General features: G+C 36.5%; 1 protein-coding gene across 12 annotated transcripts in view; it reads right to left on the bottom strand.

Annotated features, from left to right (window-relative positions):
- The window catches only part of FUT8 (fucosyltransferase 8), a 310,019-nt gene that overhangs the window by 239,052 nt on the left and 50,758 nt on the right, over window positions 1–20,209 (bottom strand). The window lies entirely within an intron of this gene.

Genomic DNA, 20,209 nt, shown 5'->3' on the forward strand with positions numbered 1-20,209 from the left:
TCCACACAGCAGCAGCCTCAGGTAGGCAGAACCTCAACTCCAGGATTGACAAATCCATCTCTCTTCACCACAGCACGATACTTCGGCTGGAGGGACTTCCGTAGGCGTCACACCTCACTCTACTTTGACTTTTTAACTTTTGGAGATTTCATGGCATGCAATTTTTCTAAAATTTTAATAATTTTTATTACAAACATATTATCACTCTACCAATCAAAATTTCTCTTGAATTTTTAATTTAATTATCACAATTTCTATTTTCCTTTAACAGGTTACAATGATGAAAACTAGCAAGGCTTAAAACTAATGAGTTCTTAATTCTCATTTTTTAAACGTTGAAATGTATTCCTTCACTATGCAAATATGCTTTCCCAGCATAGTCTTTATGAAAATGAATAACTTAATGGGGCGCCTGGGTGGCTCAGTCGGTTGAGTGTCCAACTTCGGCTCAGGTCATGATCTCACGGTTCATGGGTTCGAGCACCACGTCGGGCTCTGTGCTGACAGCTCAGAGCCTGGGGCCTGCTTCAGATTCTTGTCTTCCTCTCTTTCTCTGCCCCTCCCATGCTCACACTATGTCAATCTCTCTCTCAAAAAATAAACATTAAAAAAAATTAAAAAAAAAAAAAAAAGAAAATGAATAACTTGAAGTTATTTATATCTCACTCAAATCTGATCCTTGCCACTCCTCCTCTCAAAAACAAATAATTAATAAATAAATAAATAAATAAATAAATAAATAAATAATAAATAGAAAAATCCTCCATCAAATATTCATTGATCACCTACTAAGTATCAGGTGCTATTTTAGGTGCTCAGGATATATCTTGAAGGGTTGGCTGGAAGGGTTGGCTTAGCACCCTTAACTCTGGCTCCATTCCAATTTAGCAGAATCCTGCTCTGGTATATTTATCCGCTCCTTTGCAGGCCATAGGACTGGCCCAACTATCAGCAGTAGCTGCTCTGTGAACACGAAAAGGAGGCAGTTTTCCTGGGTTTAGCCAGGCACTCAAGCTTTTAACAAAGCCCATTCACAACTCAGGCCATGTACAGTTAAGCATCTAATAAATATTTTGATTAAAAAAACAAAACAAAACAAAACAAAAAAAAACTCATGGAACTTTCATCCTGGTAAGAAAATACTCAATAAACAAATACAAACACATGTACATACACACATAAAGTGTCATACACAATATATGATAAAAACTAGGCATTTATTTTACACTGAGTGATCAGGAAGAGTTTATATGAAGCTGTCAACGAATACAATCTCTTTGATAAAGTGTCATGTAGAATACTATCACTCTACAAATTCCAGTTTTTAACTTAACAGTAAGTATAAAAAGTACCACTCTACTAATTGACTGACTAGATGTTTTGTAAAGCGTCCTCTAGAATCTAGAATTAAATAAAATGAAAATTCTACTTCGGGGCACCTGGCTGGCTCGGTCCTGAGCACAGGACTCTTGATTTAGGGGTTGTAAGTTCAATCCCCAGGTTGGGTGTGGAGCCTAGTTAATTAATAAAATTAAATTAAATTAATAACAATTCTACTTTCATTTACAATTATTCAAACTGTCAAGTAACTTATTAATGTGCAAAAGAATCCAATATGTTTTTAAGAGATCCCCTTCCCCTTTAAAACTCCCAAAATACAAAATACACGTAATAAACCATCATAAAAGTACAATTATCCTAGGATTTTGCTTGTTTGTTTGTTTGTTGAGAGAGAGCACAAACCCGGGGAGGAGGCAGAGGGAGAGAGACAGAATCTCAAGCGGGCTCACAGGGTTTGATCTCAAGACCCTAGAATCATGACCTGAGACAAAATCAAGATCAGACACTCAATCGAGCCACCTAGGTGCCCATTTCCTAGAATTTTTAAGAATATTTCCATATTACAAGTCACTACTAACTGGTAGCACAGTAAGTAATATTTTTTAAATGAGATTTATCTTCTCTTCTGAAGTTGCCTATATCAAATTTCCTCAAGCCAGTAACTCAGACCCTAAACCATAGTAACACTGTTGCTCTAAAAACTGAAGTATCTAAGATACATAACTATATACAGTGGAAGACAGAATGTCTCTTTTCAGAATAGTAACCATACGTACAAAGATTTCTGTGACTGTGAATGCACTTCCAACCTCTACTGACCAAAAAGAAAGACAAGGAACAATCAGAGCTCTCAAGCATTTGAGTATCACAGAGTACCCTTAGAGTGCTCTCAACATTTTACAAACCTGGTCTTCTAACTAAATGTCTAAGTGAACTACCCAAGCCTAGCTAGTATCCAAGTCAGGAATCAGACCATACCTGCCTTACTCTATAGCTTATGCTCCCTACAGCAATTCTAAACCACACAAACACCCTGACTAACCTGAATGTCCAGGGAAATATCAAGAGTAACAACAACAACAAAAAAAGCACATACTTAAGTAGAAAAAAGCTTCATATTTAGGAATAATTTTTATTTGGAATAAATCTAATCATAAAAGTCAATCCTATTACCACGCATATAATAATACTTACCAAGAAACATTATGAAAGAGATAACATAGGATAACCCTTCTAACTAGAACTTAGAATTATCAGAATACTTTTTGAAAATGGGGATAATTTTATTAAGTTTTCGTGAAGTAGTCACTGTTTTTCAATCAATACCCTTGAAAATCCTTCCTAAAAGTTGATCTTATCTCCCATCTTAAAACTGTAAAGAACTCAAAAGAATAAAACAAAACTATAAAGAACTTAAAGTAGGTGCACCTGGCTGACTGAGTTGGTACAGCATGTGACTCTTGATTTGGGGGTAGTGAGCTCAAGCCCGATGCTGGGCACAGAGATTACTTAAAATAAAAAATAAATTAGGGAGGCCTGGGTGGCTCAGTTGGTTAAGCATCCAACTTCAGTTCAGGTCATGATCTCATGGTTCATGAGTTCCAGCCCCACATGGGGCTCTCCACTCTCAACACGGAGCCCACTTCAGATCTTCTGTCTCCCTTTCTTTCTGGCCCTTCCCTGCTTGCTCACTTGCTCTCTCTCTCTCTCTCTCTAAAAAATAAATAAAAACAACAGGGCGCCTGGGTGGCTCAGTTGGTTAAGCATCCAACTTCGGCTCAGGTCACGATCTCCCAGCTCATGAGTTCAAGCCCCACATCAGGCTCTGTGCTGACAGCTCAGAGCCTGAAACCTGCTTCAGATTCTGTGTCTCCCTCTCTCTCTGCCCCTCCCTCCCCTCAAAAGTAAACATTCAAAAAAATTTTTAATAAAAACACTTAAAAAACTTAATTAAAAATTTAAAAAAAAAAGAACTTAAAGTGGTTCCTAGTAAAAACAAGTATTACCCAGAAAGAGGAGAAGGAGGAGGAGGAGGAGGACAAGGAGTAATACCATTAGAACATTGTACTAACAGAAGTACTAATAGTAATGACAGAAGTAGTTTACAACAGCAGTAGTGATAGTACAGTCATATTTATAGTAATATTACTAGTAAATGTAATATACCAAGAAAAAATATATTTTTGGTTTGAACCACACAAAACCTGAGGGTCCTTATTAAAAGTAGTAATTCTCGGGATGCCTAGGTGGCTCAGTCAGTTAAGCATCTTACTCTTGGTTTCAGCTCAGGTCATGATCTCATGGTTCATGAGTCTGAGCCCCACATCTGGCTCTGCCCTCACAGTGCAGAGCCTACTTCTCTCTCTTTCCCTCTTTCTCTGCCCCTCCCCTGCTCATGTGCTCTTTCTCTCAAGATAAGTAAGTTTTAGAAAGAAGAAAGAAAGAAAGAAAGAAAGAAAGAAAGAAAGAAAGAAAGAAAAGAAAAGAAAGAAGTAAATCTCTTTGTATACATATGTAACTAAATGCTATGGGAAAAGAAAAGAAAGAAAAAGAAAAAGAACAAAAAGTAATTCCATTGTATAGATATGTAACTAAATGCTATGGGAGATTGTAACTTAACCAGTAAAGTCTAGAGTTAAACTTCAGAGACCAGGTACTTGAAATTTAGCTTTAAAAGTATCTCTGTGGAGTGCCTGGGTGGCTCAGTTGGTTAAGCATCCGACTCAGTGTCTCATCCTTGATTTCAGCTGAGGTCATGATCTCACAGTTCTTGAGACAGAGCCCCACACTGGGCTCCATGCTGATTGTGGAGCCTGCTTGGGATTCTCTCTCTTCCCCTCTCTGCCTCTCCCCTGCTCACGCTGTCTCTCTCACTCTCTCTTTCAAAATAAATAAACATTTTAAAAAATGTTTAATTTAAAATTAAAAAACAATAAAAGTACCTCTGCTATCAACTCAATTGTCATCTCCATCAGATGCATCATTCTCAAACTCCCTAATTCTCCACTCAGAGGATATCATCACTCCCTCCCCATTCTTTCAAAAGCACACTTTTAAGAGCACAATTCCCTATTTGTCACAATTTTAGAGATTTCTGTCTTTCCTCTGGCCTTTTGCTTAAGACTTTAATTCATGTTGTATGTTGTGGGTGCCTTGGCATTCAACACAGTACCTGAATCTTAACGTTCAGTTAATGGTTATTCCACTTAAAAAACATTCAATCATCTAATGTGTAATTCACAATGAAAATTTACTAAGGGCAGCTTAGAAGCTGCTAAAGTTTGTATATGAAGAATTGATGTATAAAGATATTCAAGAGAGCTCAGTCCCAAATAATATATTCTGGACACAAGTTCTTTCTGATTTGAGTAAGGTTTTAAGATATCAGCATTATCAGACCAAAACTTCCACTATTAGATCTACTTTTATTTATTTTTTCTTAAAGTTTATTTATGTGTTTTGAGAGAAACAGAGAGAATGCATGAGCAGGGGGCGGGGGGGAGGGGGGGGTGGTAGAGAATCCCAAGCAAGCTCTGCAAGCCTGATGAGGGGCTCAAACTCAGTAACTGTGAAATCATGACCTGAGCCAAAATCAAGAGTGGGATATTTAACCGACCAAGCTACCCAGGAGCCTCATATTAGATCTACTTTTGAAGCCACCCATTTACTAACAAGTTCAAGTATTCCCTCCTCTGTAAACCCTCTAATTACCGTCTAGGCACAATTTATTATTCCTCCCCATGTGCTACTACTGAGTTTTACAAATACATCAATTGTATTTACCACAGTAAGTAGACCAGGACTAAACTTCATACAACTCAACACATTTCACACGTTACAGACTGATTCCCTCAAACTACCTTCAGAACACCAAATTCAGTCTCTTAGATATCATTTTATCAATGATTTTGAGTTACTTCATGAAGTTCTGGTAGCTCACAATGCTAAGGAATTAGAAGAAGTTTGAAGCCAGGCCTCACTGAAGTAGAGATAAACAAAAATATTATCCTGGCCTATGATGAAAAAACAAATTAACTCACCCTACCTTATTTCCCTGTCCTACCACAGACAAAGCCTTGGCCACATACACATAAAAGTTGGAATGGTAAGGGTGAAGGGGTGACTAAATCTTTCATTATAAAATCCTGCAGGGCCAGTGTCCTATTGTCTGGCCTAACTCTTCCCAAGACCTACTCCCAACAGTTCTTGATTTCTCCCTTGGGACAGTGTAGAGCTATAGAAATTGCTGAGTTGCAAACAGACATCCTAGGTGATCAAACATGTGAGTGGGAAGCATCCTTTAAGCACCCAGGTCATACTGTCACAGCAGGGCAAGAAAGATCCTTTTCCCCCCAGCTTCATATACCTACCATTCCAGTAACAGGGCTCAAATTCCAGAGGCTGCACCCCTCTCTACAAGGAGCCAAAGTTGGGCCCAAGATCCATTTGTTCAGCCCAAGGACAGGTATCCCACTCAGATACTTTTGATGTTGTGTACTAACTAGGATTCCTGGTCCCAAGAGACAACATGACCAGAAACTAGAATTCGATGTTTTATAATGACAGATTTGGCTCTGTGGAGTAACTCCCCATAAAATACCCAAACACCTCCTACCTCTCTGCCATGTGAATATTTATTTTCAAACACATTTTGGGGAACATATTATTATATAGGAAATTAGGGGGCTTCTTACATTGCAACTATTAACTTACATTTCCCGCTCACCTACTAAATTATCAGCTTCCGAACTGCAGGGTCTTAATCATTTTGTGTTCGAAACTCATAGTAATTGTGCATTACATTTGTTGGAGAAAGGGCGGGAAAGCAAGAATAGAAAAAAGAAGGCAGTAAGGATAGAAAGAAGTATGATAAGCACCTTTGTATATACATCACTTTAAATCTCACACCAATTCAGATATTCCTAAGTGATATATATATTTTTTAAATCCTATCTTCCCTAAAAAAAAAAAAAAAAATCACAAAGAATGAGAACAAATTTCAATTACAGAATTTTACTGCCTTTAAATGAATGAACCCAGCGCACCTGGGTGGCTCAGTCAGTTGGGCATCTGACTTCAGCTCAGGTCACGATCTCACCACTTGTCAGTTCGAGCCCCGCGTCAGGCTCTGTGCTGACAACTCAGAGCCTGGAGCCTGCTTCAGATTCTGTATCCCACTCTCTCTCTGCCCCTCCCTTGCTCATGCTCTGTCTCTCTCTCAACAATAAATAAAACATTAAAAAAATTTTTTTTAATGAATGATCCCAACAATTCTGCATGATCTTTTCCTTCCCTTGGGTCACCTACATCTCAGTAGAAAAATGATATTTTTGGGGAACCTGGGTGGCTCAGTCAGTTGAGCGTCCGACTTCGGCTCAGGTCATGATCTCGCGGTCCGTGAGTTCGAGCCCCGCATCGGGCTCTGTGCTGGCAGCTCGGAGCCTGGAGCCTGTTTCAGATTCTGTGTTTCCCTCTCTCTCTGACCCTCCCCCGTTCATGCTCTGTCTCTCCCTCTCTCAAAAATAAATAAATGTTAAAAAAAAAAAATTTTTTTTAATAAAATTTAAAAAAAAAGAAAAATGATATTTTTAATCATAGTAAAATATCTTGAAGATGACAAGAGTAAAAAAAGTAAATACTTTATAAAATGCCTAATCTAGAAAGCAAGAAGGGAATACAGAGTATAGAAGGTCTTAAAACAATCCTTTGACAGCTTTTATGGGTGAAGAAGTGGTTTCAGAATCATCAGACTCACTAAATGTTTCTAAGAAGTTTCTATTACTACTGACTTTCCATTCAAAAGGCTAGACCCAATTTAGCCCTAAACACAAATGATAGGGCAGAGGAAAAGTCAGAAGAATGCAGAAAAATCTAATAAGGAATCCTGACAGACATCAAATTACACCCACAAATATATAATCAGTAAGGAAAATTCAGTTTGTAAGTACAACATAAAATATTAAATTATTTGACTAAATATAATTTATAACCTAAGTATGAGAGTCTAGAATACCAAGTTTGACACATCCAGGAGATCATTTTTATCACCTAGTTATAAATTTCAATTTTTAGAAGAGAACAATGTGAATCATTGTGGCAATATAAGTCCTAAAGCATTGTTTTCTAATCACATAAGAAAAAAAAATTACACTTTCCAAGATCCAATAAAAGTTAATTAGCCCCAGGGAAAAAAACATAAAATAGTCTTTAAAAGAAAAAGGAAGAGAAAGACAGAGAGACTGAGACTTCTGAAAATCCAGGCAAGGAAAAGGCACATGCAAAAGCTAAGTCAAAAGCAATGGAAAAGCTAAATAAATGTACACACAGCTCAGTCTGACCAATCCAACTACATCATTCAATAAAAAAAAAAAACAAAAAAAAACTATAATTAAAAACACAATGATGCAGAATGTGAAAACACTAGTAACTATAAAAAGCACAAATTTAAAAAGAAATTATGGGTGCGCCTGGATGGCTCAGTTAGTAAGTGTCTGACTTTGGCTCAGATCATGATCTCACGGTCTGTGGGTTCAAGCCCCACATCGGGCTCTGTGCTGACAGCTCAGAGCCTGGAGCCTGCTTCAGATTCTGTGTCTCCCTCTCTCTCTGCTTCTACCCCACTCATACTGTGTCTCTCTCTCAAAAATAAATAAACATTAAAAAAAAATTTAAAAAGAAATTATGATCACAACTATGTAAAAAAAAATCTATATATGAAAAAGAACAAAAAGGTACATACATTCACACAGTAACTATAGTCATATTAAACTGTGGGATTAAGGGGGCGCCTGGGTGGCTCAGTCGGTTAAGCATCCGACTTCAGCTCAGGTCATGATCTCACAGTCCGTGGGTTCAAGCCCCGCGTCGGGCTCTGTGCTGACAGCTCAGAGCCTGGAACCTGTTTCGGATTCTGTGTCTCCCTCTTTCTCTGACCCTCCCCTGTTCATGCTCTCTCTCTGTCTCAAAAATAAATAAATGTTAAAAAAAAAAAAAAATTAAACTGTGGGATTAAGGAAGATTATCTTATTTTAAGAAGAACCATTGCTTGAATTATCTAAATATAGTGATTTTTAAAAACTTTTTTTAAATATTAATTTTTGAGAGAGAGACAGACAGATAGAACATGAGCAGGGTAGGGGCAGAAAGAGAGAAACACAGAATCTGAAGCAGGCTCCAGACTCCAAGCTGACAGCACAGAGCCCGACGCTCGGCTCAAACGCACCAACCATGAGATCACGACCTGAGCCAAAGTCGGGCCCTTAACCGACTGAGCCTCCCAGGTGCCCCATATACTGACTTTTTTAATGCAAAGATTTTTCAAAAGAAAATAAACTACATTTTACATATAACTTACCACACTTTCTCTTTTCATACTTCTACCAAGATATCATACTTCTACAAAGCACTAAATTCACGATATCTAAGCACTAAATTCATGATGTGCATTAAACTGTTTTACCACATCACAGAAAATGTAAGGATTAACATTATTACCCTATTCTCTGCTCATAAAAATAATTAGTGGGCAGTGTAATAATTAAATTAAGACACCCAATCTAAGTGAGTCATCCAATTAATTAATTCCATATATCCAAAGTATCAGCACAAGGTTTTAATAACCATCCCAGAATCATCAGTATAATTATCCCAAGTGCAAATTAGTGAAACTTGACATGACCCTATACCCAAAAAGGCTGTAAAAATGAAGTGTTTTTTGTATGGTTTAAGATAAAAATGAAACTCTAACTACCAACATAGGAAACAAAGTTTGTCACTGTCCCCAAACTATACTTGCAAACAGAAGAACAATAAATAGGCTAAGAAGTCATTTCCCCAATAACAAGTATCAGTCCTAAGACCAATTTCCCTCTGAAAAAGTCCTTTACTCATTCTTGTAAGTTAGAATACATCATTTCAAACGGTGCAAACTTAATGCCAGAAGGAAATCAAATTCCAAAATACTGTCAACTCAGACAGAGGATATTATACCAAGTCTTTACCATTACAAAGTTGTCAGAAAGAGTCAAAAATAATCTTCAATCAGATCTGACATAAAAAGCTTATAGTTCATCACTTCTGTTCTCACTACAAAAACAAACAAGAAACAAAAACCTGAGAAAAATGAAAATGACGACTCAGCTCCATCAGAGATTTGAGCTCAGAGGGAAAACTGCTACCCTGAAAACTGGAGAGACAGACAGGCAGATACAGAAAATCACAGTGTGGGAGATGCAGAAGCCCAGGAACATAAGCCTTCAGCTGAGCCAGTATCAACAGGAATACTTTAAACAGTAATTGACAATTTGCTGGAGGCTCTGTGTCAACTAGCTTAGGGTGAAAAACTGAGAGGGAACACAGTCTTTGAGAAGTCCCCACATTTTCTTGACTTTTTACCTCCAGGAACCCTATCAGGTTCTCACTGGGAAGATCTGAGAAAAATGTCGTTTCCTCAAGGGGGAGGGGAAAAGTAACCATCCTGAAATATGCCCAGAGCTCTCTGTTCTTAAAAAGGTCTGCCTCAAAAGAAAACTAATTTTAATAAAGCCTAACAAACTGGAATTTTATAGAGCCTAACCAACCAGGGTTTTACAGTATCTAACAAACCTAGGGGAAAGGAAATATCCAACTCCAGCCCCCTCTACCCTTCAACATGAGGTAAGAGATAACCAAATCGAGTTCACTAAATCACTGAGACCTAATCTGATCCCTTACCACCACATCAATGTAACTCCTGTACAACAATAGAGCATCACAAATAAAAGAGCTGCAAGCCTCAGACCCTATTAAAGGATTCTCTACAAAACCCAAAAACAGCAGAACAGCCAAAAACAAAACACTACAAATTTTAGTCTCTGAAACCGCTGGTACGGCATATAGTAAACACAGCCTAACTCCTTGTCAGATAAACATAAAACCTCAAACTAAAGGCCTATTTACTTCAGTTTGTTTTACCTAATATAACACGTCTGGCTATCAACAAAAATGTACAAAGCATTGTAAAGGCAAAAACTGTACTCTGAAGACACAAAGCAAGCCTCAAAACCAGATTCAGGTAGGACAGAGATTTTAGAATTATCACTGGGTTTAAAAATAGCTATGGTAAATATGCTAAGGGTAGTAATGGGAAAAGTAAACATGCAAGAACAGATGGGTAGTGTAAGCAGAGAAATGGAAACTCTAAGAAAAAAGAAATGCCACAAATCAACAACACTCTAAGGGAAAAAGTATGTCTTTGATGATAAACAATAAACTAGATCCATAAGGATCAGAATCCACCACACAGGATAAATACTATAATACTTACATCTAGGCATATCATAACAAAACTCAAAAAACTAGCTGAGAAAATCTGAAAAGAATCAGAGAAAAAAAAAAGCAAAAAACCTTACCTAGCCAGGAGAAAAATAAGAATTCCATCAAACCTTCTCTTCAGAAACCATGCAAGCAAGGTGAGTGAAGTGAAACATTTTAAGTGTTAAAAGAAAAACCACCAATCTAGAATTCTGTACCTGGGAAAATTATCCTTCAAATGTGAAAAGGAAATAAAAGCTTTCTCTGACAAAAACTGAGGGAACTGAAGGTCTACTGGCCTTCCTTGCAAGAAATGTTTTAAAAAGTCCTTCAGAAGGAAGGAAGACTACAAAGCATTATAAGTACAAATTACAAAGGGTCAGAAAATTTGGATAACATTTAAAAAAGGAAGAAATTAGAGAAACAATTTTTAAAAAGGTAGGGGCATCTGGGCGGCTCAGTCAGTTAAGCATCTAATTTCAGCTCAGGTTATTACCTCATGGTTTGTGAGTTCGAGCACCTCACTGGGCTCTGCACTGGTGGTGCAAAGCCTGCTCGGGATTCTCTCTCTCTCTCTCTGCCCCTTTCCCACTTGTGCTCTCTCTCTCAAAATAAATAAATAAATTTTTCAAAAAAGGTAAAATTAAATCTTACATTTCTTATTCTTAATTGATCTAACAAAATAACAATTTGTTAAAAATAATAATAGCACAATATATATCCAGTGATCACAGCCTATAGATAAATGAAATGAATGGCAACAATGTTATAAAGGACAAGAAAAAGGAATTAAGAATACTCTGTGATAAGGTACCTGCACTACCCATGAAGTGATATACTATTATTTGAAACTGAACCAAGGGGTGCCTGGGTTAAGCATCTGACTTCAGCTGAGGTCATGATCTCATGATTCATGAGTTCCAGCCCCACACCGGGCTCTCTGCTGTCAGCACAGAGCCCGCCTCGGATCCTCTGTGTGTGTGTGTGTCTCTCTCTCTCTCCCTGCCCCTCCCCTGCTCGTACACTCTCTCTCTCTCACTCTGTCTCAAAAATAAATAAACATTAAAAAAAATTAAAGGGATGCCTTGGTGGCTCAGTCAGTTAAGCGTCCAACTTCAGCTCAGGTCATGATCTCATGGTGCGTGAGTTTGAGCCCCACATCAGGCTCTGTGCTGACAGCTCGGAGCTTGGAGCTTGCTTCGGATTCTGTGTCTCCCCCTCTCTCTGCCCCTCCCCCACTCACACTGTGTCTCTCAAAAATAAACAAACAAATAAATACATACATACATACATACATAAAAGTGAACCTAGATTAGTTGTAAATGTAAAATTACAAACTCTGGGGTAACCACTAAAAAATATGTAAAGTAAGTATAATGATATACTAAGATATGATTTAAAAAAATGAAATTATATAAAATGTTCAACTGAAACAAGAGAAAGCAAAAACAGAGTGGAAGACAAAAAGAAACAACAGAAACAAGGAATAGAAAGCAGTTAAAAATATGGTAGATATAAATCCAAGTATACAAATAATTACCTTAAACAACAATGGTCTAAATACATCAATTAAAAGACAGATACTATTGGGGTTCCTGGGTGGCTCAGCTGGTTAGGTGGCCAACTTTGGCTCAGATCATGATCTCACAGTTCATGGGTTTGAGCCCCACGTCCAGCTTTACTGACACCTTGGAGCCTGGAGCCTGCTTCAGATTCTGTGTCTCTCTCTCTCTCTGCCCCTCCCCCACTCGCACTCGTGTGTGTGTGTGTGTGTGTGTGTGTGTGTGTGTGTGTGTCTCTCTCTCTCAAAAATAAATAAATATAAAAAAAAGACAAAGACTGTCAGTCAATGATGAAGGATGGGCATTACACAATGCCAAAGGGTCAATTCTCAAGAAGATCTAACTTCCCTTATATGTATACACCTAACAACAAAGCATCAGAATATATGCCGTAAAAATTAACAGAACTGCAAAGAGAAATACACGAATTCACCATATATTTGGAGACTTCAACACCCCTCTATCAGTAACTGACAGAACCAAAACACATAAAATTAGTAAGAATACTGTTAAACTGAATAGCACCATCATTCAGCCAGATCTAATTGCCATCCATATACTAGTTTATCCAACAACAACAGTATACACATTCTTCTCAAGCTCAAAGAGAACATTTACCAAGACAGACTACATTCTGGGCCACAAAACACACCTTAGTCATACAAAGTAGGCTCTCAGACCACAGTGGAATTAAACTAATAATTAATAACACAAAGATAGCTAGAAAATATGCAAATATTTGGAAATAAACAACATACATAAGTAACATGTGAGTCAAAGAAAACATCTCAAGAAATTAATATTTAAATCTAAGTAAAAATGTAAATAAAACATAAGAATTTGTGGGATGCAACATGCACCACTGTATTTTCTCTCTCAGAGAAAAATGTATATACCATTGGAGGCATATATTAAAAGAAGGAGCTAAAATCAATCACCCAAGCTTCTGCCATGGGAAACTAGAAAAAGAAAGGCAAATGAAATCCAAACTAAGCAGAAGAAAACAAATAATAAAAATCAGAGAAGAAATCAGTGAAATTGAAAATATGTAAACAATAGAGAAAAAAAGCAACAAAACTAAAAAAGCTGGTTCTTTGAAAAGATCAATAAAATGGATAAACCCTTAGGCTTCTCAAGAAAAAAGGAGAGATGACACAGGTTAGTAATATCAGAAATGAAAGAGGTTCCATCTCCAGCGATCCTATGGACATTAAAAGGATAATAAAGGAATATTATAAATAATTCAAGTCCCATAAATTTGACAACGTAGATGAAATGGAACAAATCCTTGAAAGACAATCTACCACAGCTCACAGAAGGAAGAAAGAGATCACCCATATAAGGCTATAACGATCAAAGAAATTGAATAAATAAATAATAATTTCCAAAAACGAAAGCTTCATACCCAGATAATTTCCCAAGTGAATTCTACCAAACATTTAACGAACAAGTAATACCAATTCTCTGCAGCCTGTTCCAGAAAGTATAAGAGGGAGCACTTCTCAATTCATTCTATGTGGCCAGCATTACCCTAATACTAAACCCAGACAAGAAAAGAAAACTACAAATATCTCTCATGAACACAGATACAAAAAAACCCTCAAAAAATATTAGCAATTCTAATTATGCACCACAAATAGGATTTATTCCAAGTATATAAATCAAGTTCAATATTTAAAAATCAATTAATGTATCAATTAATGTAATCAATCACATATCAATACAAGAAAAATCATGTGCTATCAATACATGCAGAAAAAGAATGCATAAAATCCAACACCCATTTATGATAAAAACTCACAGCAAAATAGGAATACAAAGGAACTTCCTCAAGCTGATAAAGAAAATCTATAAAAAATGTACAGCAAATATCATTCTTAACAGTAAGAAACTAGATACATTCCCTCTTAAGACTTTTCCCTTTCAGAATTCCTACTTATATTACACTGGACATCCTAGCTAATGCAATAAGACAAGAAAAGGATATCAATGATATACAAATTAGGAAGGAAAAAATCAAACTGTCTTTTGTTCACAGATGATCTGATCATCTACATAAAAAAATCCCAAAGAATTGGAAGGGGAAAAAAAAAAAACAAAATCTGGTATTAATAAGCAATTATAGAAAGACTGCAAGATATAAGGGAACTCTGTACTTCTGTTCAATTTTTCTCTAAAGGTAAAACTACTCTAAAAAATAAAATTAAAAGAAAACAAAAAACACAAAACCCTCCACCAAACAAACAGTAATCCATTAATTCTGAATAGGTGTTTGAGGAGAGAAAAAAATGTGTTCAACATGATTTTCCTTCTTCCTTTCCTTTTTTTTTTTTTTTTTTTTTTTTTTTCCTGTGAAGCTGAAGGAATAGCTGGCTGGGGAATGCGGGGTAGGAGATTCCTCCAATTTCTCAAGCCTCTGTGAATCCAACAAAAACAAACACTACATAGAAAGTGAAGACTCCAAACCATAAAATAAATCAAACCCATCCGTACTCTACTTTTCAATCTTTGCCAATTCATAATTCTCTGAAATTGGAAAATATTTATTACAAGTGGAAGAAACTTTATCTTGTTGTTAAATATTAGACCAACTTCAAGGTCTAAAATGAGGAGGGGAAAACTACAACGAAAGAGAATTTGATCCAAACCTGAATCATCAGCCACAATCTCCACCCTATACCCCACTCCTCCAAGAAAAGCCTTCCAGGCTTTTTTTCATTCATCAGAATCACCCACAGATCAAAAAATCTTGACTTTTTCTCACTGATGTGGACAGCATATCAAAAAAAAAAACATACACTAACAACATTCTACTATTCTTTTCATTCTACTACTCTTTCACATTGATGGAAATGTGAACAGAAAATGATTCAGAAGATATTCTTATTACCGAATTATAGCATCTATTTATATTAGTTTTTATATTATGATCATTTTAACATTTTATTTCAAGTACTTCTATGGTATTATTGCAAATTTTATACTCTAGTATGTCTCCTAAAATTAAAAAAAAAGAAGTCACCACTGTTGTAGTAACTGGTGATGGTCTCTGAATCACCCAAATACTCATGCTGAAAACAGGAACTTGGGAAAATTTGTCTGTAATTGAAGAGCAGTTATGTAGGAAAGTCCTTAAGTTCAAGCGTTGAGAGATTCCCAGGGTTTCCTGGAAGATGGGTTTGATATTCTACTGCATGGAATGAATCAAAAATTCATTTTCTTCTACTTCAATCACTTTCATGCAAATCCAAAGATATTGGTTCAACCTACATTTATACTTACCACCAATACATACACACTGTTAATATGTACCTTGAAAAGGACAAGCACAGATACAACCATAGGTAGTTTTACTATTGCCAAAAAAATTTCCTGTTAAGCATCCACAATATGTCTATGAAGTAACTATGTATTTTCAACATTATTCAAAGAAAGAATTCGAACAGTACTACAATGACTTACTCAAAACATAAGAAAAATCCAATGGAAGAAGAGACACTTACACCTAGAACTCCATCCAGCACCATGCACCACCTCACTAGACTATTACTATTCTCTAGTAAGAAGTTTTCTCAGATCCCATGACCACAGGAATATTATGATAGAGAAATGTGGGCAATGAAGGGAGAGCTACACTCTCATGCTCACTTCAGAAAAGGTTATTTCATTTTCTGAACTCAGCTGAGAGAGTACAGCAACAGCACATTTTTCTAAGTTCAAGGGAATTAACTGACCTGAAGAATGTCTCCCTTCCAAATATACTATTTCAAACTAACAGAAAAACAAAATATGGTTAAGTCAGAGAGATCAGGACTAACTGTATGTTTACCTAGTATCTTCATGAATGATCTTCACCCAATAATAAATAAAATCTTCTCCCATAAATAAGGCTACATTCACAGGTCAGAATCTATCATATCAGCATTTAAAGTATTCTCTATTTCCTTTTCTCATTTTGTCACTCCAACAAATTGAACACACACTCAACAATTACCAAACTTCAGAATCTGAGAGCTAGAAAGGCCCTTAGAGATCATTTGGTCCATTCCTCTTTTCTTCTAGACCTCCCCATTTACCTATTGAGACACTAATAGCTAGAGAAGACAGTAATTTTCTCAAGCTAGTTCATAGCAAGGTACAAACCAGAACCAAGGCAACTTGATTTCCGTACTGGTATTCTTTCCACTACATCATGCTGTTGTCAAAAACTCTGAAGAGCCTGAGATTTTATTCTAAATGCAAGTTAAGCAATCATCTTGGACAGTGTCATGGATATTGAGAAACAAAATCATCTAGCCATACACAACTTAGATTCTAAGGACTGAAACCACATACTCTTGTGTACTGGGTTGAATAATGTCCCTCCAGAATTCATTCATTGTGATCATAACCTTATTTGGAAATCGGGTCTTTGCAGATATAATCAAGTAACATGAGGTTATAGTGAATTAAGGTGGGCTCTAATCCAATGACTGGTGTCCTTATAAGAGAAGAATTTTAATACAGATACGGAGGGAAGACTGCCATGTGAAGATGGAGGTAGAAATTAGAGTTATGCTGCTACAAACCAAAAAACACTAAGGACTTCTTGTAAACAACAAAAGTTAGGGATGAAAGGATTTTTTTAAGCCCGTAAGTGTGTGGTAATTTGTGATAGCAGTCCTAGAAAACTAATGTAACTACCTACACATACAACTTCCTGTGTATATTAACAAGACTTTATTAGGCCAATGTCCTCATTAGCATACCTCTACTATTCCAGAAGACTCTTGCATGAATATAACTTGATTGTTCATTATAGAAGCTTCAGGAAAGACCCATCAACTCTTCAACAAGAAACATCAACAATTTTCAAATCCTTGCTTTGCTGTTTCACCAATTCTAAACTATTATATCATGGTATTCAATCCTAATCAGGCCCCATCATTACCACTGGAAGACTCAAATAAAATTTCAAATTCTCACATTTTAGCCTTGACTTTGCCCCTCTAAGATACCACCAAAGCTCTTGCAAGGTGGTATTCTCCTTCACAGCCTAAGCCATAAACTCGGCTTTGTTTTATCAGTAGGTTGTGTTAGTGATACCTGGTTAAATCAGCATCAGATAATCCTGGCAGAAGGTATGACACTCTTGGGTCAGAGACAAAGAAGTTTACTACTCAAAACAACAGTAGTGGCCAGAATATAATCTTTTGCACTGGTTCCCCAAGCTCTAATTCTTAAGAGGCAACACAAGGAGAGCCAGTGATGCCTGTACACACAGTAGGCTGTATTATAGGAGAAAAAAGCTGAGCTTATCCAATCTAAATCTTTCAAGGAGTAACAAACCCTATCTTTTCCTCCAAAGGGATTATCTTGATTATCCTGAACAGCAAAGAAATCTATCACCTGTCCTTATGGAAACACTATTTCTATCTACGTAGGCTGTTTGCTATACAAATTTCCTTAAAAGATAGCCCCCAACAAAAGCTGTCAATGCTTCTGCTCAGAATATGGACAGAAACACAAAAGACTCCTAAAGAATTGTCTCCAAATAGGTGTCCTCTTTGTCCTAAAAGGCTAGAAATTCTTAGGAAATCAGAATGAACATAGTATAACACAATAAGTATTACATGCTACAGGAGAAAAAAATTAGACCAAAGTATACTTTCTGTATAAAACCACTTCAACTGAGTCACAATTTCTTAATATGCCTATACATCAAATACCCAAAAGTAAACACCTATGATATTATATTTATTTTAAAATGTTCCATTTCTAAAATAGTATCTCTAACAGGTTTTTTTGCTAATTTTCTAGGTTTGGTAGTGCTCATGAGAAAAAGGAGCACTTTAATTATACCTGTAAACATGTTAATTAGTGAAATCCTCCAGAGCAGATTTTAGGATACTCAGATTTTCAACCAAAAAATCTAAGGTCCATATTTATCTGAAATGTTTGTGAAAATAGAGGTCTTATTTAAATTTTATACTTTTAGGAGTGCCTGGGTGGCTCAGTCAGTTAAGCGTCTGACTTCAGCTCAGGTCATGATCTCACAGTTCATGGGTTCAAGCCCCACGTCGGGCTCTGTGTTGACAGCTCAGAGTCTGGAGCCTGCTTTGGATTCTGTGTATCCCTCTCTCCCTGCCCCTCCCAACTAGCGCTCTGTCTCTGTCTCTCAAAAAATAAAATAAAAATGTTAAAAATAAATAAATAAATTTTATGCTTTTAAATTGATCTACATAAAAATGCTTTCACATAGTTATATTTAAACATCAACATCTTTTTTTGTATCTGTTTGAAAACTAAGATTGTATCTAATACCATTTCAATAGTGACCTGTTCTAACTTAAAGTCTGAAGTTAAAGTCTGAAAAAAGAAATTAAAAACTGAATTTTATAAACAATTTTATTTTTATTTTTTTACATTAATTTAAAACTTGGAGAGTGTTCTGCATCCTGGAGGGTGGGGGAGAAGCTATATTAGAATGTCTTCAGAATTGTCAAAAACTAAAATTTCCAAATAGTGTGCAGACATAAATAGTATTCTTAAACTGTAAACAACTTTAAATTGAGCAATTTAATTTTATCCCTACCCTTAGGTCAAGCAACAATCCCAGGATAAAGAAAGGCAGGATGATGAGTAAAATGAGCCACCACACTACATGTCTCCAGCTAGCTGTATGACTAAAAGCTTATCACTTCATCTCTCTAGGTCTCCTTTTTCCCATTTACAAAACACACACACACACACACACACACACACACACAGGCATTAACCTAAATGTTCCTCAAGGTCCATTTTGTGTAATAATTATGTGAGAAGCTTTTACCCTTCTGATAGGCTCCATTTTCTCATGCTTTAAGGAAATTCACTTTCTACTTTCTTGCCCTGACAATCTTGTAGAATCCACCACAGATGCAAGGTATTCTAATGAACCCCAAGTAGTCCATGTATGGCTGAGACTAAACCATGCATTCAACAAGTTGTAATACTTGCTATCCTTCCTTCAGAAAATACCAAAATCTAAAACAATCACTGCTGACAAGAAGCTCAATCATCTAGGGGCACGTGAGTGGCTCAGTCAGTTAAGCGCCTGACTTTGGCTCAGGTCATGATGTCACACGGTTCATGAGTTCGAGCCCCGCTTCAGGCTCTGTGCTGACTGCTTCGAATTCTGTGTCTCCCTTTTTCTCTGCCCCTCCCCTGCTCATACTCTGTCTCTCTCTCAAAAATAAACAAACATTTAAAAAAAAAAAAAAAGAAAAAAAAAAAGGAAGCTTAATCATCTAAGCCAAAACAATCTTGAGAAAGAAGACCAAAGCTAGAGGTACCACAATCCCTGATTTGAATCTGTACTACAAACCTGCAATAATCAAAACAGTATGGTTTTGGCCCAAAATCAGACTCCTCAATCAATGGAACAGAATAGAAAGCCCTAAAATAAACATAAGCTTAAATGGTTAATTAACCTATGACAAAGGAGGCAAGAATATATAATAGGGGAAAAGACAGTCTCTTCAATAAATGGTGTTAGGAAAACTGGACAGCTACATCCAAAAGAATGAAACTGAATCACTTCCTTATACTACACACAAAAACAAACTCAAAATGGATTAAAGACCTCAATGTAATACCTGAAACCATAAAACTTAAAAAAAAAAAAAAAAACAACAGGCAATGATCTCTTGGACATTGGCCTTAGTAATGTTTTTCAGGGTATGTCCCCAGGCAAGAGAAACAAAAGCAAAAATAAACAATTAGGATTACATCAAACTAAAAAGCTTTGCACAGTAAAGGAAACTATGAACAAAATGAAAAGGAAGCCTACTAAATGAGAGAAGATACTTGCAAATCCAATAAGGGTCTATATCCAATAAGGGGCTAATATCTAAAACATATAAAGAAGTCATACAACTCAAAACCAAAAAACAAACAATCCAATTAAAAATGGGCAGAAGACCTGAAAGAAGATATACACAAGGTCAACAGAAACATGAACATCACTAGTCATCGGAGAAATGCAAATCAAAACC

This window comes from Panthera uncia, assembly GCF_023721935.1.
Source record: "Panthera uncia isolate 11264 chromosome B3 unlocalized genomic scaffold, Puncia_PCG_1.0 HiC_scaffold_1, whole genome shotgun sequence".
Lineage (NCBI taxonomy): Eukaryota > Metazoa > Chordata > Mammalia > Carnivora > Felidae > Panthera > Panthera uncia.